At 46.4% G+C, this 23,706-nt stretch overlaps 1 protein-coding gene across 4 annotated transcripts in view; it reads left to right on the forward strand.

Annotated features, from left to right (window-relative positions):
• The first annotated feature begins 18,123 nt into the window (after nt 1–18,123).
• The window catches only part of BDH1 (3-hydroxybutyrate dehydrogenase 1), a 43,571-nt gene continuing 37,988 nt past the window's right edge, over nt 18,124–23,706 (forward strand). For 2 of the 4 annotated variants that reach the window (XM_047789259.1, XM_047789253.1), the window contains exon 1: nt 21,684–21,910. The gene's annotated coding sequence lies outside the window, so the exon portion shown is untranslated. Of the gene's footprint in view, nt 18,145–21,683; nt 21,911–23,379; nt 23,431–23,706 lie in introns of those variants that run through there. The other 2 variants (XM_047789281.1, XM_047789270.1) reach the window with 2 other exon arrangements.

Consider the following 23,706-nt stretch of genomic DNA (forward strand, 5'->3'; position numbering starts at 1 on the left):
ATGAGCTGTCACCTTTGCTGCATATGTGTTCTCTCTTTTTGTCATTTATTTTTTGATTTTGTTTAGGGTATTTTCTTTTTCTTTTTTTTTCTGCCAGTGTTTAAACATTTTGTGCTTTCAAATATATCTATCATTTTTCTTCTTTTCTCTATTTTCTTCTCTCTTGCTCTCTCCACACCCACAGCATGTGGAAGTTCCTGGGCCAGGGGTGGAACCTGTGCCACAGCAGTGACCCCAGCCACTGCAGTGACAGCACTGGATCCCTAACCCGCTGTGCCACAAGAGAACCCATCTCTCTTTTTAATGGTCGCTGTTTACATTCTATTTATGTTTTTCTAAATCCTATCTTACTCTTTCTTTTTGCCACATACACTTTATTTACAAAATATTTATACTGAATACTATACATCAGACCCTGTCACCATGGAAACTACTCCTAAGGCAAGGCAGGGAGGGCTAGAGAAAGGTGACTAGGAAAGGGCAGAACTCTGCCTCTTAGCCACCTTTCCACCTCAGATGGAGAACTTTCCATCAGCTCCTGGGAGCGGGTGGTGGTCTTAGTGCCTGCAAAGACTGAAGGTCAAGCGGGAGTGAGGTGGTGGTGGGGCTGGCTGCCCTGCTGGGGCTTAGGAAACCAACGGCGCTGGGATCAGTAGGGAGAAGTGGACACCCAGGACCCAGCAGGGGGCGCCGCACAAGCGCAAAGCAGGACCGGGAAGCAGCGGCTCACAGGGCCTTGAGCATTCCAGGCAGGGAAGGTTCTGAAGATCAGGGTTTGGGGGTCAGGCTGTGTCTTGACAGCAGCAAAGGCATTCTCTTGAGCTGGCAGCCACTCTGCCAGCCATGTACCACCTTAGGGTCTCCCAGGTCAGAGCTGAGCTTCTGCTCCTCCAGCAGGGTTGCAGCTGCACATGGGGATCTGGTGTTGCTGTGAGCTGTGTCGTAGGTCGCAGATATGCCTTGGACCTGACCATTGCTGTGGCTGTGGTGTAGGCCTGCAGCTGCAGCTGCGATTCCACAAAGGCTGGGAACTTCCACATGCTGCAGGTGTGTTGGAAAAAAAAAAAAAAAAAGACAACCGTGGGCTTTGTAACATCTGTAGAGAAAAATGTAAACAACAACAGCAGAAAGGTCAGGAGGGGAGATATTAAAATAAACCACTGTATGGTTCTTATATGTGAATTATATCACTTGAAAGTAAACTGTGCTAAGTTTACTTTCTAGAAATGGGGCACATTAGTTTAGTTACCTATTTTTACTTGAAAAAAAAAAAAAAAGAACTTGGAAGTTCCCATTGTGGCGAAACATAAACATAAAGAGTATCCGTGAGGATGTGGGTTTGATCCCTGGCCTCACTCAGAGGGTGGGGGATTCCTTGTTGCTGTGAGCTGTGGTGTAGGTTGCAGATGCAGCTCCGATCCTGTGTTGCTATGGCTGTGGTGTAGCTGTGGCTCTGATTGAACCCCTAGCTTGGGAACTTCCATGTGCTGTGCATGTGGCCCTAAAAAGAAAAAAAAAAAAGTACTTTTGTAAACAGATAAATATAATGTTTTAGTTATCTTCCTACCAACTTACACTGTCCTGTGGTCATTGATCTGGTCTTGTAATAATTAACTCGTGATGTGAAGGCAGTGTTTACTTCCTGCCATCAAGGACAAAATGGGCAACTCAGTTTTCTCAGGTTTACTTCTTTTTCTCTCCTTGTCACTCTTGTTTTTTCTGTCTCTTTTTCCACAAAGGGAATTACAGAGTCCCAGCTCTCTGGGAGATGAGTGGCATCCAGTAAGTGAAGTGCTGGTCCAGGTGTCTGAGTTCTGTTTGCAGGGTTGGAAAGAACCTGGAGGCAAAAAAAGCCCGAAAGTCCTGGGTGATGGTGGAAAGGTCCCAGGGACCAGACCAGATGGTGGGAACTGCCTAATGGGGCTAAAGGTGGTACAGCCAGATGTATCAGGCTGAAGATTTAATGGTGGCTTGATTTTCACTCTAGGAAGGTCTGGATCCTCACTGATATGCCTTCTCCTCTTGGTAAGATCACCAGTGGCCTCCACTTGCTGTTACATTCAGTGGTCAATTTCCAGGTCTCACATTTTGGCCCATCAGCAGCCTTCGAAGCACTTGGTCACTGCTGCCTCTTTAAGACATTTCACTCACCGGCCTGCAGGCAGGCCATCACTCTTTCTTGGCTCTTCTCCTACCTCATGCCTGCTCCTTCTTTGTCTCCTCCACTGGTTCCTTCTCTCTTCTCTGACTTTTTTTTTTTTTGGCCTTTTTAGAGCAGCACCCGAAGCATATGGAAGTTCCCAGGCTAGAGTTCAAATCAGAGCTATAGCTGCCGGCCTACACCACAGCCACAGCAACTCAGGATCTGAGCCTCGTCCAACCTACACCACAGCTCATGGCAACACTGGATTCTTACACTGAGTGAGGCCAGGGATCGAACCCATGTCACTCATGGATACTCAGGTTCCTCACCAGTAAGCCACAACAGGAACTCCCTCCCTGACTTGTAAATATCAGAGGAGCTCCGGGTTCAGATCTAGACCTACTTCTTTTCTCTCTCCACATTTGCTCTCTTAGTGATCTAGTCTAGCTCCAGGAATTTATTTTTTGCAGACTGTGTTCCAGATTCCATTTCTCCCTTTGTGTGTGTAAGCATCTCAGTGTGAACATGTTCAAAACTGAACTCTAATATTCCACCTAAAAGCTGCTCTCAAATTTCCCCCTCATCCATGTTAATGGAACTACATCCTTCCAGTTATCAGACTAAATCTTCAGAGTCATCTCTGACATCTATCTCTTACCCTTACATCTGATCTGGTAGCAAATCCTGCAGACTTTAATCTTCAAAACACATTCAGAATCAGGCCACTCCTCACACTACTGCTACCAGCGTGTCCCATCCACCATCACGTCTCTCCTAAATTATTTCAACTGCCTGATTTCCCTGCTTCCATCCTTCTGTCCTCAAATAGTGGTCAGAGGAATTCTTTCAAAATCCAGGACGGGTCATGTTACTCCGCGTCTCAAAACCAGTGGCTCCCATCCCAACCAATAAAGCCAAAAGTCCAGCAACCCCTGCAATCTGGTCCCCAGCTCGCTCTGGCTGCACGCCCACCTCAACCGCTTCTCATCCTCCTTGGCTTGGCTCGGGCTTCCCTGGCCTCCGTGTGTGCCTGAACTCACTGCGCATGCTCACGCCTCCCTCTGCGCTTGGTGGTCGCTGCGCAGACGCAGTTCCGAGGAGCCAGGTAGAGGAACTCTTGAGCTAATCAAGCGTAGGCTTCCTACCCTTCTGTTTCACAGGCACCCCTAAGGCCCGGCACCAAATTTTGTATACATTTTTTTTTCCTTAAAAAGGGTCTCAAAATGGACCGCCAACCTTGGATCAACTCCTATTCCCCAAATATCTCTCTGGACTGGTACTTCGGCTCCTTCAAGTCTTTGTTCAGATATTACGTTTGAGGAACAGATGCTCCTATATGAAAAAACAGAAACAGATCATGGCCAAGGAGAGCAGGTTCCCAGGGTTGGGGAAAGGGGAGGGAGTGGGAGCATTTGGGGGATTTTTGAATGCAAACTGTTATATTTGGAATGAATGGGCAGTGGGGCCCTACTGTACAGCACAGGGAAATGTGTGTGATTGGGTCACTTTGCTGTATAACAGAACTTGAAGAAACATTGTAAATCAACTATATTTTAATAATGATAAAAGTCAATGAATAGAAAAAAAGAGAAAAAAATTACCTTAGAAATTAAGCTTTTTTTGGGGTGTGGCATATGAAAGTTCTCAGGCTAGGGGTCAAATAGGAGCTGCAGCTGCCAGCCTACACCACAGCCACAGCAACACCAGATCTGAGCCGCATCTGTGACCTATATCACAGTTCACAGCATCACCGGATCCCCCACCCACTGAGTGAGACCAGGGATCGAACCTGTGTCCTCATGGATACTAGTCAGGTTCATTACCCCTGAGCCACAACAGGAACTCCTGAAATGAAGCTATTTTAAGTGACACCTCCATCCCTTCCTCTCTGGCAGTGACCTCTCTTCTTTTCTTACTTTATGTTTATCCTTGGCACTTACCACCCTTGACAGTACTAAAACTTGTTTATCTTGTTTATTTTCTTTGGCCCTCACTAGAGTTTAAGCTCAGTGAGAGCAGGGATTTTTTTTTTTTGTCATTTTGTCTTTTTTAGGGCCACACCTGCAGCATATGGAGGTTCCCAGGCTAGGAGTCCAATCGGGACTGTGGCCGCCGGCCTATGCCACAGCCACAGCAATGGGGGATCCAAACCATGTCTGCGACCTACACCACAGCTCACAGCAATACCAGATCCTTAATCCACTGAGTGAGGCCAGGGATTGAACCTGTGTCCTCTTGGATGCTAGTCAGGTTCGCTAACTGCTGAGCCATGATGGGAGCTCCAAGAGCAGAGATTTTTATGTGCTTTCTTCCCAGATATAACCCCAGTGTCTAGAACAAATAGTTAATTACTCAAATTTTTTGTTGTTGAATGAATGAAGGGCAATTTTTGGAGTGAGGGGTGGAATATGCTGATTTGTATTTGTGGACTCAAAATGAAAGGCAGCAGGACCTTGGAAAGAGGACAGAGGTGGGAGGAATGGAAAGACAGGTGGCTCTGCGTTCACCCAGGGCAGGATGTCTCAGTCTCCCTGACAATGCTCAAGATTGGTATTTGGTCTGGATGTGTTGGGGCCAGGAGAATGTGGATGTTCTGCAAGGTGCAGATGCTTAGTGGCAGAAGGAAGTTTGAGGGCCCATTTCTGTTCCATTATCTCTGGCACCTCCCACTGGAAGGATGCTCCACTGCTGAATCCCTCTGTTTCAGAGACTTCTCCCAGATAAGACGTCCCTCTTCCCCAGTAATGCCCCAGGGGATCAATGAACAACAAAAAGAAGTGGGGTTGAATAGCAGCAGAGTTAAGAGAAAGGGTGTCAGCATTAGATATAAAGAGCATGTGAGATTTCCTGTTTTCCCAAAACAGGAAAATAAGACACAGCAGGAAAGTCCAGACCAGTCAGCATGGACTTGGTCATGGTCAAGGTGCATGGCTCTGGACAAATGCCCTGAACCTTGCTCAAGGCTCAGCAGTGAGCAGGACAGGTTACATGGTACAGAGGCCAGGAGACTTGGTGGTGGCAGGAAGCACAGGTGCATCTTGCAGAAGGAGCTACCAAGGCCTAAATCTCTGCCAATTGTCCTGCCATGGGCCCATCATTGGTTGACTCGGATCTTTAAACAGTTCACTGCCTTTCTAAGGAACCTTTTGTCCTGGATCTCAAAGACCTAAACAGTTCTGCTCCGAGTATCTAAAGGATTTGAGAGAGAGAGAGCAGTGGTCAGGAAGGTGAGGTTCTAAATACCCTCAAAGGTTTGAGGTTGCTACTGCTTTAAATGCCATTGAACCTTTAGGAGGTACATGAAAATGATATATTTTTACATGGTAATTTTATTAAGGGAATAAATATCTGCAACTGCATGGAATCCAAATTTTTTCAACCCTTGATTTTAGAGGCATCTTCTAAAGCTTTATTTTAATTAATTAAACCCATTAAATTGAATTTCTTACTTTTTCTGGTCCAAACTTAGTTGTCACATTCAGATTAATTTCTCCCAGAAGAGAAGCAAGGCAATTATGATTGTACACATGGTAAGTCACTCATTGCTGGCAGAGGTTTATTGTTATTTGAGGGGGTATTATTTACCTAAGATGTTCAGTGATACACTGTTGGATGATAATATTTAATTAAACCTTCAACTCAACATATAGCTAAATTCTTTCTTAGTTTGGTAGAGGGCTCTACCTCTAGCCAGTTCAGTTCATTGCGGTTTCTTTTTTTTTTGTCTTTTTTTTGTCTTTTGTTGTTGTTTGTTGTTGTTGTTGTTGCTATTTCTTGGGCATATGGAGGTTCCCAGGCTAGGGGTCCAATCGGAGCTGTAGCCACCGGCCTACGCCAGAGCCACAGCAACGCGGGATCCGAGCCGCGTCTGCAACCTACACCACAGCTCACGGCAACGCTGGATCGTTAACCCACTGAGCAAGGCCAGGGACTGAACCCGCAATCTCATGGTTCCTAGTCGGATTCGTTAACCACTGCGCCACGACGGGAACTCCCATTGCGGTTTCTGATAAGTGTTGGTACTACTGTTGGAAAGGGTACTGGGCCCTTTCCTGGTTCTCCGCCTTGTCTCCAGCTTGTGCGCCCTGGATCACAGGTCTTGGGAACTTGAAAGGTCAGCGAAATTCATGGAGGAGTCAGGAGGGCATTGCACTGGATCAAAGTGATGGACCATGAGACCTCTAAGCAACCTTCCGTATAACCCAAGCCCGCCTTGTCAATCTATGTACTCAGACTGACAAGGGCCAGGGAGGAGAAGTTGTAAGGTCACATGGCAAGAGCGTGGCCGAAACTGGATGCTGCTTTATTGACTTTGAGAAGTTTTCAGGCCTGCTACGTCACTAGTTTCTTTTTCGATTCTAAAGCAGGGGTTCTCCACAGCTTTGTCATTTTGACACAGGCTGCCCTTGATGATCCCACCCCTCAGAGCACCCTGAGAGTAGCAAAGTACAGAACAGGAAAAGGGGGCTCCACCATTTTCAAGGCTCCTCATTGGCTCTCTGCCCTCAGGAGGAAGAGGAGGTGGTGAACTTGCTTTTTGCCCCCATTGAACCCCAGGGAGCAGAAATACTAGGGAGATGTCAGAAGATAGAGTAGGAGTTTCCATTGTGGCTTAGCGGTAATGAACCCGACTAGTATCCCATGAGGATGTGGGTTCGATCCCTGGCCTCACTCAGTGGGTTAAGGAGCTGGCATTGCCACAAGTTGCTGTGTAGGTCACAGATGTGGCTTGGATCCCATTGCTGTGGCTGTGGCATAGGCTGGCACCTGCAGCTCTGATTCAACCCCTAGCCTGGGAACTTCCATATGCCACAGATATGGCCCTAAAAAAAATAAAAATAAAAAAAGGAGACGATGGAGTAAAGATGGGCACAGGTTGCATGGCAGTCCCCAGGGACTCCTCCACATTGGCTTTGATCACAGTAACCCTTTAGTGACCATTGCTATCACTTCTGGAATCAGGCGGCCTGTTAACTAATGTTCCCTTCAGTTTGTTCTGAGCCTCAAGCCAAGACTGGGCAAACATATCATCCTGGTTTCAGGAAACTCTGCACCCCTGACCCTGATGAAATTAGGGAAAAGGTCTGTGTCCATTCCTGAGTGTACACGGAAAGGGGAGCAGCCTTGGGTGTACCTAAGGGGAGGCAGGATTTGGAGCTGGAAGGGGCCGCCACATTCTCCGGTATTGAAATTCTTCTCCCTCTGATTACCTTGGAAGGTCTTGGTGGATTTTTTAGTGTTGAAGTGAGGAAGGGGGAATGTGCCTGTTTAATGTAGTTATTCCTTCATCTATTTATTTAACAAATATCTATGAAGTGCCCATTCTGTGCCTGAAATTGCTTATAGTGTCCTCTCATATGCTATCCAGTTGGCTCAGCCCCTTCATATAAGTCCAGCTTGCCTGTTCATCATATATGTGGTAAGACTTGTCATTTGCACTGTAGGCATTGGCTGCGTCTCTAGGATTGCATTACCCTCTGCTTCTCCTTTCTCTCACCTGATTTTGAGGCTGTGCCCTGCCCACCCCACCTCTACTTTTGGTTCCATATCTCAGCTCCTGGGATCCTGTAGGCTTTTACTTGTCTTTTAACCTATTGTGCATTCATTATTGGTAATGTATGCTCCATAAAGATACTCCTTCGCAGTGTCTCCAGTGTCTTGATCAGGAGCTAATACTTCCCATAGTAGGGCTCAATATATATTTGTAGAATGCATAAATAAATACTGGAACAATTGTAAAAAAAAAAAAGAAGAAGAAAAGAAGAAAAAGAAAGAGGGAGTTCCGTTGTGGCGCAGCGGAAATTATTAACCATGAGGTTACAGCTTCGATCCCTGGCCTTGCTCAGTGGATTAAGGATCCCACGTTGCTGTGGCTGTGGCATAGCCCAGTGGCTACAGCTCCAATTTGAACCCCAGCCTGGGAACTCCCATATGCCAAGGGTGTGGGCCTAAAAAGCAAAAAAAGAAAAGAAGACAGAAACAAGAACCAAACACTGTAGGGCAGCACACCTGCTCTCAAAAGTCTTTTTAATTACAGGAGTTCCTGTTGTGGCTCAGCGGGTTACAAACCCAACTAGTATCCATGAGGATGCAGGTTTGATCCCTGGCTTCACTCAGTGGGTTAAGGATTTGGCGTTGCTGTGAGTTACGGTATAGGTGGCAGATGCTGCTCAGATACCACGTGACTGTGGTGTAGGTCGGCAGCTACAGCTCCAATTTGACCCCTAGCCTGGGAACTTCCATATGTCACAGGAATGGCTCTAAGTCTTTTTTTTTTTTGTCTTTTTGCCATTTCTTGGGCCGCTCCTGCAGCATATGGAGGTTCCCAGGCTAGGGGTAGAATCGGAGCTGTAGCTATCGGCCTACGCCAGAGCCACAGCAACGCGGGATCCGAGCCATGTCTGCGACCTGTACCACAGCTCACGGCAACACCGGATCCTTAACCCACTGAGCAAGCGCAGGGACCGAACCTGCAACCTTATGGTTCTTAGTCAGATTCGTTAACCACTGCGCCACGATGGGAACTCCAAAAAGTCATTTTAATTAAAACAGAAATACACCTGGATTTGGGGCTTTATTCCTTCCCCCTTGAGTGTTAGCTGGACTTAGTGACTTGCCTCCAAAAAATAATATGGAAAGGGAAAAATAGGAACTTTCCTGTGTGGTAACCTGGCAGTCACTGCCTTAACCAAGTGATTAGGTTGACATCTTTAGCGGGAAGTTATGTTGATAATATTTCTCTTGATGTGATGTGATGAGGAAAACACTTCACACTGTGATATTCTCCCCCAAAACTAAAAACCCTTTTTTAGTCATGAGAAAGACATCAGATAAAAATTGAGGAGCAGTCCACAGAACTCTTTAAAACTATCAAGGTCCTGAAAATTAAAGTAAGACTGAGAAGCTATTGTAGATTAGAGGGAACTAGGAGACATGACATCTAAATGCAATGTGGTATCTTAGATCAGGTCCTGAGACCAAAAAAGAACCTTTGCAAGGAAAACTGGTGAAATCCAAATAAAGCCTGGAGTTTAGTTAATAGTGATGTGCCAATAATATTAGTTTCTTAGTTTTGACAAATAAACTTGGGTTACATAAAATATTAACATTAGGGAAATTCGGTGGAAGCATATGGGAATTCTACACACTATCTTAGCAACTTTTCTGTACATCTAATTCAAAATAAAACGCTTATTTAAAGCATAAAAGAACAATATATTCTTAGCGTAAAAAATTGAAACAAGTTGGAAGTAAAGCAAAAAGTAAAAGTTCCTCACCCCCTCTGCCATTTTAATCCCTTAGAAATAATAACTATTGGGAGTTTGGTGTCTAGTATTCCACATTCTTTTCCGTGCCCAAGTAAAGATTTGTAATTTTGTATATTACAGAAATAGTTCTCTTAAAATTACACACCTGAGGCACATGGAGGTTCCCAGCCTAGGGGTCAAATCAGAGCTGCAGCTGCTGGCCTGCACCACAGCCACAGCAATGCAGGATCCAAGCCGGGTCTGTGACCTACGCCACAGCTCACAGCAACACTGGATCTTTAACCCACTGATGGAGGCCAGGGATCAAACCCGAATCCTCATGGATGCTAGTGGGATTATTGCTGAGCCATGATGGGAACTCTTACCTTGATTTTTTTTTTCGTGTTACATTGTATCCTGTCTTTACATATATTTGATGTCAGTCTTTTTAATGGCTCTTCCACGGTGGGAAGTCATCCTAGTTCTTGTTTGGTTGTGACTGAATGGACGTTAGAACTAGTTTAAGCAAGAAGGAGAATTGAGCATAAGAGTAATAAGAGGGTATCCCAGGAAGCTCGTGAGAAAGAGGGACATCTGCAGCCAGGGCAGGGCTCTCTCACCTCTTCTATTTGCAGGGCTCCTCTGTGTCTCTGTTAACACTTCCTATGACCTGACCAGCTGTCTTTTCGGGTTCCCAGGGCAGAAGTGCAGCTTCTGGGAACGCTCCAGCCACCTCCCGAGCTTAATATCTTAGATCCCTAGACTGGCTCTCTTTCTTCCAGTTTCAACAGTTTAGTGAAAGGCTCTGTTCGGCTGCTGTGGATCAGGAGAACACATAAATCGATGAGTTGTGGCCAGGAAAGCAGACTTGCTCTAACAAGAATCATGTTTCAGGAGTTCTCTTTCTGGCTCAGTGGTAACGAACCCGACTATTATCTGTGAGGACTCGGGTTCGATCCCTGGCCTTGCTCAGTGGGTTAAGGATCTGGTGTTGCTGTGAGCTGCACTGTAGGTCGCAGATGTGGCTTGGATCTGGTGTTGCTGCGGCTGTGGTGTAGGCTGGCACCTACAGCTCCAATTCAACCCCTAGCCTGGGAACTTCCAGATGCTGCGGGTGCAGCCCTAAAAAGCAACAACAACAAAAAGAATCATGTTTCAGGGTGTTTCAGGGGATGGAGAAGGCTAGGAGGCAAGGAAGGGTGATCTCAGAAAAGCAGCCATTCTGAGAAGACGGTGTTTTGGGAATAGGTGGTACATAGTTGATTCAAAATTCCATTATTAGATTATTTACTTCCCTTTTAATCTGTTACAAATAATGTTGCATCAGGTATCCATGTACACGCATCTTTATGAAGTATGTTAATATTTTTGTAGAACAGAGTCCTAGAATGGAATTGCCGAGTCAGGGGATATCATGCATGCTGCCCAATAGATTTTAAAAAAGATTTCGGAGTTCCCATCATGGCTCAGTGGTAATCGAATCCATCTAGTAACCACGAAGATGCAGGTTCAATCCCTGGCCTCACTCAGTGGGTTAAGGATCAGGTGTTGCCATGAGCTGTGGTGTAGGTTGCAGACATGGCTTAGATCCTACATTGCTGTGGCTGTGTTTGTGGCGTAGGCTGGCAGCTACAGCTCTGATTCATCCCTTAGCCTGGGAACCTCCATATGCTGTGGGTATGGCCCCCAAATGACAAAAAGACCAAAAAAAAAAAAAAAGATTGCAACTTTCACACCTGCCAGCAGTGTATGAAGGTGGTGCTTCCCCATGTCTCTCTAGGCTTTTAATTTTCACCAATGTGATTTATAAAAATATATGTATTTTGACTTGCATTTTAAAAATTATGATTCATTATCTTATTGGAACATATTTCTTATGCCATTTGATTTTCTTTTTTGTGAGTTATTTGCCCTTTGTATATTTTTCTTTATATGTTGTGGATTTTTAACCTTTGTCTGTTACATATGTTACAGATGTTTTCTCTCAGCCAGTGATTTGAATGGTGGCTCTGCTTGTACAAAAGCTTAACTTTTTAAGTAGTCTGCTTTTTTAGTCTTTTTCTTTATGGCTCCTGGGTAGTGTATTGGGGTTTAGCAAATCCTTTCCAACATAAAATTATAGAAATAGCCTCATATTTTCTTCTAGTATTTTTATAGTTTTATTTTTCATTTTTAGATTTTTTTTTTTTTTTTAGGTCCACATCTGTGGCATATGGAAGTCTCAGGCTAGGGGTGGAATCAGAGCTACAGCTGCTGGCTTACACCACAGCCACAGCAGTGCAGGATCTGAGATGAGTCTGTGACCTATCCTGCAGCTCACAGCAGTGCAGATCCTTAATCCACTGCACCACAAGGGAACTCCTACTTTAATTTATTTTGTGTATGGTGTATACATAGATAATTGTCCCTATGTCTTTAAATAATTCATCTTTTTTTGATTGGCAATACCATTTTATTGTTTGTTAAATTTCCATTAATTTGTGGTTCTGTTTCTTGACTACTTATTTGTTCCATTAACATGCATTTACCATTCGTGCACCAGCATCATACTTTTTTCACTAGCTTAGCTTTGTAATATGTTTTGGTCTTATGAGACATATTTCAAAATTATCCTGCTTAATTTTGCATATTTCCTCATTCAGAATCGGTTGGTCAGTTTCTCCCCCACTGCCTCCCCCCACCCTCCCCTGGCCCACAGAGGGCTGGACAGGGCAGACTGGATGTGGGGGGGGGGGCGCCTGTGGGAATTTTAGGTTTGGGGCTTGGCGACTGGGAAGGAGAGAGAAGGGAGAGGAAAGGGTAGGAGGGGCTGAAGGAAACCTCTCTGAGACAAACAGCTAATGACAGACTGTAGATAATAGTGAAAGAAAGAGGAATGACATGAAAAGTAATTATATGAAGCTTTTTTTGGGGGGGGGGTCTATTTAGGCCCACACTTGCAGCATATGGAGGTTCCCAGGCTAGGGGTTGAATCAGAGCTGTAGCTGCTGGCCTTCACCACAGCCACAAGATCCGAGCCACGTCTGTGACCTACACTGCAGCTCACGGGCAATGCTGGATCCTTAATCCATTGACTAAGACCAGGGATGGAACCTGCATCCTCATGGATGCTAGTCAGATTCGTTTCTGATGAACCATGACAGGAACTCCTAGATGAGATTTTCTTTCTTTTTTTTCCCCAGTTTATAATATGTTGTGTACTGGGTGCTTGGGAAAGCCCCATTGTTGAAAAACCTCTTCTGGGGACAACATTCTACCATTTGAAACTCATTTATTTAGGTCTTGAAGGCTTTTGGGTCTTTGAGACACTTTTCAAAAGCTAGTATGCCTCCAGAGGCTGTGATTCCCCAGTGTCCTCTGAACAAAGGCCAGTGGACATGGACCAAACTTCCCTGGCCATCCTCCCACCATTTACCCTTCTCCTGCCCTCTTCCCATGCGGCACATGTCACAGTGCAGCTACCTGGGGCCACAGCTATTCCTAGACATGTTGGTTTTTTTCACCCCAAGGGACAGCATTTTTGCTGTTCCCTATGTCTGGGGTATCTTTCCCCATCTCAGTCTGTCCTATGTAGTAGGTAGAATCACTTGTAGAGTACGCCTACCAAAAATATTTAGCCTGGATCCAATCATGAGAAGATGATCAAACAAATCCAGCTTTGGAGATATTTTACAAAACTGCTAGCCTAGACTCATCAAACTGTCAATGTCATGAAAGACCCTCCCTCCCCCAAAAGAAAAGGCAGGGTACTGTTCTGGATAAAGGAAACTAAAGAGACATGACAACCAAATATGAGTCATGATTCTTGACTGGAATCTTAAGGGGAAAAAACTCTAAATCTGTAAAGGATATTATTGGGATGATGAAATTTGAATATGGACTATTAAATCATATTATTATCAATGTTAAATTTCTTGACTGTGACAACAGTGTCATGATTGTTTAGGAGAATTGTCTTGTATTTTGAGCTATAGGCTGAAATATTTGTGTTTCGATGTCAGCAAAATATTTTCAAACGACTCAGCAAAATATGTGTGTGTGTGTGTGTGTGTGTGTGTGTATAAATTGGAACATGACAAACAGTTGGTGAATCTAGATTGTGGCTATGTGGATGCTCATTATATTCTTCCCTCATATTTTTTTTTTTTTTTTTGTCTTTTAGGGCTGTGCCCATGGCACATGGAAGTTCCCAGCCTAGGGGTAGAATCAGAGCTGCGGCTGCTGGCCTACATCATAGCCACAGCAATGCCAGATCTAAACGGGTTCTGCAACCTACACCATAGCTCACGGCAACGCTGGTTCCCAGACCCGCTGATTGAGGCCAGAGATCGAACCCTTATTCTCATGGATACTAGTTGGATTCATTTCCACTGCGCTACAATGGGAACTCCCTCTTCCTTCAGCTTTTTTGCATGTTTAAACTCCTTCAAAATAAAAGTTTGGAGGAAAAATATCCTATATGTGTGATAGTCTGAGATCCAAGGCAGTCACCTCCTCCATGAAGCCTGTTCCTTGGCCCTAACCTGAAGGAATAGCTCCCTCTTCCATCCTCCCAGAGCATCACAGTTTTGCCTGTTTACATCATCTGGCCCCTGCTGCTCTGGAGTGGAGCAAGCTGCAGACCTGTGTGTCCCCCTCTCTGGACTGTGAGCCCCTGGAAGGCGGTGACCACCGCAGAGACCTCAGGGGATGGAGAGGGTGAAAAGCAAGCTTTGCCATGTACCAGCTTGGCCTGGGACCAACTTGCCCCCCTCTGGGCTGTGCCCCAGGCCCCTGAGTAAGGACCCTCCCTGCTCCTGTTGAGTCCTGCCCTCTCAGACAGAAAGAGGGACCAATTACAGAATAGAAGATCTATTTCTTTCTTTCTTTTTTAGGGCTGAAGGTGAGGCATATGGAAGTTCCCAGGCTAGGGGTCTAATTGGAGCTGTAGCCTCTGACCTACGCCATAGCCACAGCAACTCGGGATCCAAGCTGCCTCTGTGACCTGCGCTACAGCTTGGGGTGATGCCCGATCCTTAACCCACTGAGTAAGGCCAGGGATTGAACCCACATCCTCATGGATACTAGTTGGTTTTGTAACTGCTGAACCACAATGGGAACTCCTAGAAGGACCTATTTCTTTTCTTTTCTTTTTTTAAATGAGAGTTGCAACGTTTATTTCAGGTTCTCTCTCAGTTTTTTTGTTTGTTTTTTGTTTTGTTTTTCTTTCTTGCCACACAGGCAGTATGTGGGAATTCCTGGGCCAGGGACTAAACCTACACTGCACAGCAACAACCAGAGCCACAGTGGTGAGAACGCAGGAGCCTCAACCTGCTAGGCCATCAGAGAACTCCCTAGAAGGATCTATTTCAATGCCGTATTAGGGTCCAATCAGGGAAGCAGACTACTCTGAGTGGGTCTATTAGTCAGTGTTGTCCTGAGGAATAAATCAACAGCTTATATGGATGGAAAGAGAGAGATGGAGACTGATTTTAAGGAATAGTTCACACATTTGCAGAGGCTTGACCTAGAGTCCAAAATCTAGGTTAGGCTGGCAAGGTACAGACCCAGGGAAAGAGGTCTGTACCTTGTGTACCAAGGTCTGTACCTTGTACCAAGTCCGGAGGTGGTCTGCCAGCAGAATGCCTTCTCCTTCTGGGGAGGTCAGTCTTTCTCTATGGAGACCTCTCTTTGGTTGGCTGAGGCCCATCCACATTATGGAGGGTAATTTGCTTTACTCGAAGTCCACCAATTTGAGTGATAATCTCGTTCAAAACAACTTCATAGAGACATTCAGGATAATGTTTGACCAGATATCTGGGCAATTTGGCCTAGCAAAGTTGACACATAAAATTAACCGTCATAGTTCACCCCTTGTCAACTTGGCACCCGTACACATCTCCTTCGACCATATTTATTCTCCCCATAAAGGCAATAACAAGGTTGTAATTCGACCTACAGATACAACTATCCTGTATACAACTAGCAATGCACTAACCCTTTCCCCGCAAGAGGATGCAAAGGATTCCAGGTGTGTATGTCTTGTGACTTGCCTAGAGAGAATCCTTTGAGCCACTATTGCTGAAGAAGACTTGCCACAGCTGGTCAAGGTGAGAGAATGCTGAGCGTGAGGACTATTAGCAGAAGGAAAGCCTTCAAGGCTTGGGAAGAGCCTGGTGTGAGGGAGGGGTTTGGAGAGGAACAAATAGGCCTTTGGAAAGAGGTACTAACAACCCAAAATGGGAGGCAACAACTTTGTAATTTGATTTCCCTTTTAAAATAGTCAGCTCTGAGGAGTTCCCATTGTGGTGCAGCAGAAACAAATCCAACTAGGAACCGTGACATTGCCAGTTCGATCCCTGGCCTTGCTCAGTGGGTTAAGGATCTGGCATTGCCATGGACTGCAGTATAGGTCACAGATATGGCTCGCATCTGGCGTTGCTAGGGCTGTGGTGTAGGCCAGCGGCCACAGCTCCGATTAGACCCCTAGCCTGGCAACCTCTACATGCTGTGGGTGTGGCCCTAAAAAGACAAATAAAATAAAATAAAATAAAATAGCTCTGTCCCTGAAAGCAATAACATAAAATATAAATAATACATATTCATTGGAAAAATGAAAAGATTAATTGAAATAAGCATATGTTTTAAAAAAAATTTTGTTGGAGTATAGTTGACTTAGTGTTAGTTTCAGGTGTCCAGCAGAGTGAATCAGTTATATGTATACATATATCCATTCTTTTTCAGATTTTTTTCATGTAGGTGATTAGAGTATTGAGTAGATTTCCCTGCGCTATACAGTAGAACCTTGTTACTTACCTATTTTATATACAGTAGGATATATATAAAGCATATAGTTTTGCATCCTGGTTTTTAAAACAGTTTATTGTAACATATTAACTATTCCTTGAAAAATAGAATTTGTAGTTCAGAATTAAGTCAGATTTCAGGGTTGAGAATTTTGTCCCATATTTTTGTCTTTCGAAGTTCTTATTGTCAATTAGGACCTATAATTACATTTCCTAGTTGAGGGCATCAGACCTTGGCATGGGTATTGAAAGGAATTTCAGTATAACAGAGCAATTCCAGCTTCTGTTCAGATTACTCACAGAAACAATGCTCGACTGGTTATAAAATAATTCTGTTGTCCAAATAGCCTTATAAACTGGGATTTTCATCATTTTTTTTTTTCCAAAGTAGCAACCTTAGGACAGTTGGTAGTCTTTGGAGTGGGACAAACTTGCGTGGGATCTGTCTTTGCCATTTCCCAGCCTTGTTGCTGTGGGCAATTATTTGACCTCGCTAGGCCTCAACTTCCTCAGGTGGAAAATGGGTATAATCTTTAGTCACTTTTAGGATTGCAGCAGAGATTAAGTGAAATAATGCACATAAGGCACTTGGCATGGTGTCTGGCACACAGTGAACGGTCATTAACTAAGTCGTATTACTGAAAACAGGGACCCTGCCCTGGGTTAGCACTGCTTTCCCAGCACAAAGTGCAATGCCTGGTATCTAAGGCCCAGATCGAGCTAAGCGGCAGGAAGGAAGGTGTTTCATGCGGTTCTGTAGCTTGGGGTGGATGGGCAGAGGTCGGGATGCAGATATTTTTATTTCCCTATACTTTACCCTTTCAAAGATACCAGTTATCTCAAAAGAACTTTGGTTAAATTTCCAAACTGCCCCTTCCGCCCGCAATATAGACACACAAAAAGAAACAACACATACACACACGCACAACTCTGTGGCTTAAACAATCATTTTAATTAAATACATTAGTGTCAAGAGACAGAAAGGGAGTGGGGATGTGGGTTCCTGCTACACCCCTCTTTCTCCCCCATAAGGTCCAAGCCTTTGTTTTACTTGCTCATTCACTGCAGGGAGAATTTGAGGCCCTCCAATGCTCATCCATGGGCAGAATTCAGTGTCATAGTCACGACAGGCTCCAGGGCTCTTCAGTACACTAGATTCTGAGTTAGCACAGCTGTGATTAAAATAATACATTGGGCTTTTTCTTTCCTTCACTGTCAATTATTGAAAAAGCTACCTGACACTTCTAAAATTTTGCAGATTAAAAGTATGATTTTTAGCTAAAAAAAAATTTTTTTTTTTTTAAAGAAAATTCAGTTGCATCAAACAGAAGCCCTGAGGGGTTTGGGATAGTAAATGGTGTTGTAAGCCTCTAGAACTTAGCACAGCACCTGTGGACTCCTGGAGGGCTTCCAGGTGGCTGGCTAAGGGATTTAATCTGCACCATCTGGCATTCGACAATGCGGGAGGCAGAGAACAGCAGGGTCATTCTGATAGGAATGGAGTAGGCACAGGTAGTTGTAGAAGTCCTGATATAGGACCATAGTTAAAGAGAGAAACTTACGGAACGTTGGGAGATCACTGTAAACTAATAACTGCTCAGGAAAGACATCAGCACAAGGCAGGCTTGCTCGGCTATTGGAGGCGTGATGGGATCAGGCCTGCTTTCAGATTCAGACCAAGGGCAAGAATTTGAGGACCACCCTTCTGCTGATTTGAATACACACGTCACTGGATACCAAGGAGGAGCTACTGCTGCAAGAAAGAGGAAGAGGCGGTCTTCCCCCACTCTCCACCCCCACTCCCCTTGGATGATAAAAGTGTAGCCCACTGGATCCTCGGGGCAGAGTCTCCTTGCCTGTCCGCTTGCCTCTCTCACAAGCGTCCTATCCTAATAAATCTATTTCTTGCCGATCACTTTGTCTCCCTCTGAATTCCTTCTGCGTGGAGGCATAAAGAACCTGAACCTTGGTAAGTCCAGACATCGGGTGAGTGCTAATTTAAAATGTAGGTTTCAAGTCCATTTGTGTTCTGGCCAGGTTCAGGCTGTTAATACTGTCAGTTTCAACTCAGAGATGTGGCAGGGCCAGTTGTAGGAGGGGAGGGCTGGGGCCTAGGAGGATGATTGGCTTGAGCTGAGATTCAAGGAGAGTGTGATCTAGGAGGTGGTTAGGAGCTGACATAGGGACAGGAGCAAACCTTGTGTCTCTCTGGGGAGGGGGTGTCTTTTGAGGGTTTCTTTCCAACGGAGAGTCTTAGGATGCCACCCTCCTCCAAAACCTGTCCTGAAGCCTCACCAGAACCCCCACTACACTTACATGTCTCTCTTTTAGCAGACTTACAGGGCTTCTAATAGTTCCTTTAGCTTAAGTACATGTCTCATTTCCCTTCTTAGGCTGAGACTAAGGGCTCTTTCTCCCCAAACCTAGCTCGGTAATTTGCAGCAGCACCCTCTTGACATGGAAATGAGATGAAATGTGCTAGGTGCCAAAGACCCTGTCCTGAGACCTTGTATCTGGGCAGAGGAACTGTTTTACAGGGGAGGCAGGGGGAGGGGAGGGCAGGAAGGAGACATTATCTTGGCACATGCTATGTTGGCAGTGACCTGGGTTCCACAGTCTCTGCTTCCTCGTTCAACCCCTCACCAGAGTTTCTCTAGTTTCAAGTTAGCAGCCAATAGGGTCTCTATTATAAAGTTGAAGAATAGGGTTAAAAGGGGACATCCTTATCTTGCATGATATTGAAAAATTTCCCTAGTGTAGTATGTTTTGTATTTACATAGAGTCATAACTTGGAAAATTCTGTCATATAGAATTTTGATATAATGCCTTCAATTTATGAATTTCTGGAGTTCCCGTGGTGGCTCAGTGGGAATGAATCTGACCAGTATCCATGAGGATGCAGGTTTGATCCCTGGCCTTGCTCAGTGTGTTGAGGATTCAGTGTTGCTGTGAGCTGTGGTGTAGGTCCCAGACAAGGCTTAGATCCTGCATAGCTGTGGCTGTGGCCTAGGCCGGTGGCTGCAGCTCCAATTGAACCCCTAACCTGGCAACCTCCATATGTGGGTGTAGCCCTAAAAAATAATTTATGAATTTCCAAAAATGCTGAATTATTGCTGGAAGTAAACTGAATGTAAAGTGCATTCTCGTGTGCTAACAGGCATTTCCTCCAACAGCTTTTCTAGAGAGTAAATACTTGAATAAACCTGAAAAAAAAAAAAAGTTGGCAGCCAAGACCCACCTTGGAAGGAGGGAAAAGGTTTAAGGTGGGGCTGAGAATTGTTGTGTCCAACCCTAACCTAGACCCAGCCCTTCAGCTGGCCCGTTCTCCTGGGAGTCTCTGATACTTCCTCCCTGCGTATGAGAGCTTATTAATGGTACCCTAGAGGGTGGGGCAACTGGAGAATAAAAAGTGCAAAAGCTCAAACAAATGGATTGCTCATTAGCAGACTTGGGATAAGTCTGCTGAGAATGACCCTGAAAGGTGGGCCGAGAGGCTTCTTTTGAGATAACCATTGGCTTAGTCTGGGTTCCCCCCCAAGAAACAGACTCTGAGCAAGAACTTGTGTAGAGGTACTTTATTTTGGGAACAAATCCCAAGGAATAGGAGTGGAGGACTGGAAAGGGTCAAACAGTTAAGGAAGTCTTGGGTGGAGATTGCTAGGCGCCACCAAAACTCTAATCAGACTTACAATCTAGAAGGCTGATCCCTCCCCCAACAAGGAGCTGCCTTGGAGACTGGTTAAATAGTCATTTGTCATGGGATGTTTCTTTACAACTTCCCTCTACCCCCTGCCCCAAACCTTAACCAATACTCCTAAGGAGATTGCCTCCCCCCTAACCCTTGAATATTGACTTAGTCCAAGAACAAACCTGTGCTCAAAATACAAACTACCCCTTTTCCTATATAACTAACTGCTCCCTAAGCACCAGGGGAGCCGTAGTTCTCTCTCGGTGCTCCTGGCCAGTCTGTTGGTCAATAAAACTCACTTGAAGTCTCAGTGATGCAGCCTCCTGCCTCTTCCTTGATTTTCCACTCTAACAGGAAGGAAAGAGAAAGGCAATCCAAGGTTGTGTTATTGAGCTGATCAAGTTGGGCACTACCGTGGGCACCCAGGGCTCTATCATCTTAGGTGCTATACAGAATGTACCTTAGAACTGCCCGATGGAAGAACGGAGCAGTGGACTGTTTCTCTACCAGTGTCTGTCTGCGTTGGTCTAGGGCTGTCCCAGGAAGTGTTAATTCTTTGCACTTCCAGGTTTTTGCATGTGGCAGAATGGGCTGTGGCTTTCTGCAGGGGGCCCAGGCTGCAGTGACTGAGAAGTACCCAGAGAGGAAGATAACCAGGTATAGCTGAGAAAAGGTGCTTTCAGGCTGTCACACCCGTATGCAGCTGGTAGCCACAGCAAAGCTGGAAGAAGATAGGCTGGGAAGGTGTGCGGTCAGCCACAGGTGGAGTCTGATATTACCATAGACTGGTGAACAATTCTGTCCCGGTCTTCCATAAATTGAGCTTCATTTCCATTAATTCTCAGTCTAAAGTCAGGATCTATGGTTTCCCTAATGGAAATATTAACTCTTTCTTTAGTTAACTGCTTTTCTGGCAATAACCCTCCAGGTGTAACCTGGTGACCCAGTGTAATCATTTGTGTTGTGGCTGTGGCATGCCGTACCAGTGACTATTCTGAAACACAGCACTGAAACAAGCTTGAGTGTGTGAAATGGGTACAGAGAACCGAGTTCCTCCTACCTACATGGCTCTCCCAGTCTTCAAAATTCTTAAGTGCCAGGAGATGGGCAGGGGGAGACCAGGTGGAAGAAGGAACACACAGTCTCAGCCCTCTAGAAGCTCACATAACAGAGCTGACAGGCTTCGTTAAAGCTCCACCCCGGCCTTATTTCCTTCCTGTTTTCATCTGCCTAGTCCCTTTCCATTCAGGCCCCCTCTGTCATTTGACCTAAACATAGAGCTGCCACTTAACTGTCCTGATAGATTCCTTCTCCTTGGCCTGTTTCTCATCCTGGAAACTTGGCAGGGGATCCTGATCTGTGGTGGATTGGCCTCTGGTGTTCTATTGTTGAAGCTCTGGAAGCTGGGCCATTATTTTTTAAAACCATAGGGGAAAAAAATTCCATCTGATCTAAAGACATATTTAAAAATCAACCAACCCTAATGAGCTCTAAAGACAGCAAATAGACACAGGACCTGAAAGGAGCCTCATCCTCACCAGGTTTTCTCACTTCCTGGAGCGGTACCTTCACCTAGCCGTACCCGCAACGCCTGGCGTTGAAATCTTTAATCGCCGATTCCAGAATCGGGATGGCTGTGGAGGAGATTTGAGCGCGATTCAGGGCTAAAACGGATGGGCGACAGGGGGTTAATCCCGGGCTGGGCGCCTAGGGACTCGGGGTACCCTATACGGGAGGGGGGCCAGGCCGGACGCGGCAAAGGTAAGGAGGCGGCACGGGACCGCTCCCCGCCCCAGCGACGCCAGCCTTTGGGCTCCGCCCTGCACAGCCCTAACCGGCAAACCCACGGTTTGCAGTCGTGTTCGGGTAGGGGAGGCTGGAAGCCGCAGGAGCGGGAGACGGTGGAGGGGATTTTGAGAAGAAAACTGCGGTAGCGACCTCACTCGGTGGTACAAGAGGGGAACGCTAGTCCCTCCGAAAGCCGGGTTACTGCGAACGCACCAGCTGAGCCCTTAGTACTGCAACCCCCACCCTCCTTTGGTTTGTGGTAAGAGGAGGGGCCCGCGTCTCTGCAGCTCGGGAGTGATGCGCAGGCGCCCTCTGGTCGGTTTGGATTTGTGCGGGGTCGCTGGGATGTGGGTGGGGAAGGAGGCACTAAGTCTTGTAGGCTTGGCCCTGCAGCCGCGGCCGGGATAAGGGTGGAAAGATGTACAGATCCCGCCCAGACAGTATGATCTCCAGGTGATCCTTGTCCGCTGCCCTCCTGGGCCTTCTGCCCATGCTCAGGGAGCTCAGCCTGACGTTTATTTTTCGGAATAATGTGCCTGGCAAGAGGCTCAGTTGAATTAGCAGTCCCCAGGTTCCCAGGCGAAACCCTAGGCACTACCTTCCCTGCCTTTTGTCTTTTACAAAAGACAACTCTGCCCCAAGGCGGGAGAAAAACCGGCCCAAGGTAACATTGTAGTCAGAGGCTGAGCCGAGCAGTACTGATTTCTGCCCCCTGTACTAGTCACTGCTTCCTTCTTCACCAAATCTTCCCGGTTTTGCCCGCATTCCTTCCGCGTCCTCTACAAGGCTCCGTTCTCGAGGACTTGGTGAGGGTGTGCTTTCTCCCCTCCCGCTGCGCCCTCGGGAAAGATACTGGACAGCGGCAGACTGCTGGTCCAGCTTTCTTGAGCACGAGCTGAGCCGGCTGTTGATATAGAGGACCGCACGGGCGGAGAAACTGAGCAAGGTCCTCCGCAGGGACAGGCGGGAGTAGGGTGGAGTGGTGGGCTCGGGCAGGCCAGGCCCAGAGCCCCAGCCCGCAAGGGTTCGGGCTTTGTTTGGGCGGTGCCGTCTCAGCCAATGGGAGCTCGACTCTGGCCGGGCCCCCTCAGCTCCCAGCCTCTGGTAGGCTGTAAGGGACAGCGGCCCTGCGATTGGCCGTGCTGCGCACCGCGCGGGTCCGGAGCGGCGCGGAACCAGTTGGCGCCTGCGTGTCTCGGGAGTTCTGCGTTCTGCCAGGGCGCTAGGGCTCGCTGGAGACGCCGGCTGCACGCCTCCCAGCCGCGCCCTCCTGAGTGAGGGCTTGGCGCTGCGCAGGACGTTGAGCGCTGCGTGTTTTTTTCCAGTCTAAGTCTGTCCAGAGTCAGCTGATGCAGGGTCACGGTCTAACCCTGTGGGGGTTTGCAGAGGCATACGTTTCATTACAGCGGGCCTCCGGCTGCCAGAATCCTTTCTGATGCATCGAATGGCCTACTTTGTACCAGAGTATTTGAGCTTGACCCTGCACAGGGTATATCCCCCGAGGCGGGCGGGAGAAGCAGCTGACCTTTGAAATGTGTATAGCTTTTAAATCTCTCAATGCACATTTACAGTGTCTGCCTCCTGACAGATACCAGAGTTGTTATTTTGGAGGAGGCAGAGGGCAGTGAAACATTACGTGGGTGCTATTTGTGGGGCACTGACGTTCCAGGTTGACATGGGCTGTTTATAAACAGAAATACCTCTAACACTACGCAGCCTAAGTTAACTGCTATTTCAGAGGCACAGAAGGAAGAAGTGACAGGCGAATACAGGCAAGAGGTGGTTTGGTTTTTTTGTTTTTGTTTTTGTTTTTGATTTTTTAGGGCCTCACCCACAGCATATGGAGGTCCTAGGCTAGGGGTCCAATCAGAGCTGTAGCCGCTGGCCTACACCACAGCCACAGCAACGCCAGATCCAAGCCGTGTCTGCAACCTACACCACAGCTCACAGCAATGCCAAATCCTTAACCCACTGAGCGAGGCCAGGGAGCGAACCTGTGCCCTTATGGGTACTAGTCAGAGTCATTTCCTTTGAGCCACAATGGGAACTCCCGAG

The sequence above is a fragment of the Phacochoerus africanus genome, chromosome 1 (genome assembly GCF_016906955.1).
Source record: "Phacochoerus africanus isolate WHEZ1 chromosome 1, ROS_Pafr_v1, whole genome shotgun sequence".
NCBI classification, from domain to species: domain Eukaryota; kingdom Metazoa; phylum Chordata; class Mammalia; order Artiodactyla; family Suidae; genus Phacochoerus; species Phacochoerus africanus.